We start from the raw sequence: 647 nt of genomic DNA, 5'->3' as shown, positions 1-647 counted from the left end.
CAGTGTGTTGTTAAATTTCCAAACATTTCAGAATTCTCTAGATTATTATGTCATTGATTACTTATTTAATCCAGTTGTGGTCATAGAACAAATTCTGCATAATTTCAAACCTTTAAAAGTAGTTGAAAATTGTTTTATAGTTCAGCGTATGGTCTATCTTAGAGAATATTCCATGTAGAATTGAAAAGAATTCATATTCTCCCATTGTTTAAATGAGTATTCTATTAATAACACATAGATCAAGTTGGTTTAGTTTTTTATGTCTACCAACTGAATATTCAAAGTATACATTTACTTTGTAGTTTAAAGTTTATTTCAGTAATTTTTAGATCATTGGACTCACCCTGGAGTGATATCAAACCAGAGTTTAATATCATTGCCTAAGCAATTAATCAGTTTGAAAGCTAGAGACCACATGATTTCCTAAGGTCTCTTATTCTAAAATTTTGTAATTAAGTACAAATTTGAAATGTAAATTAGAACTCTTCATTGAAGGGTCATTGGAATTTTGTTCTAAAATATAAGATTAATGAAATAAAAGGTAAAATTAAGAATTATTCATACCTTTACAAAGTAGAATAAAATTTAACTTGTACAATAGTCAATGCATTTAGTCTTATGGGTTTAATTGTCATTAACCTACATTA

The sequence above is a fragment of the Piliocolobus tephrosceles genome, chromosome 3, assembly GCF_002776525.5.
Source record: "Piliocolobus tephrosceles isolate RC106 chromosome 3, ASM277652v3, whole genome shotgun sequence".
Classification (NCBI taxonomy): domain Eukaryota; kingdom Metazoa; phylum Chordata; class Mammalia; order Primates; family Cercopithecidae; genus Piliocolobus; species Piliocolobus tephrosceles.
Note: the sequence above shows the minus strand (reverse complement) of the source record.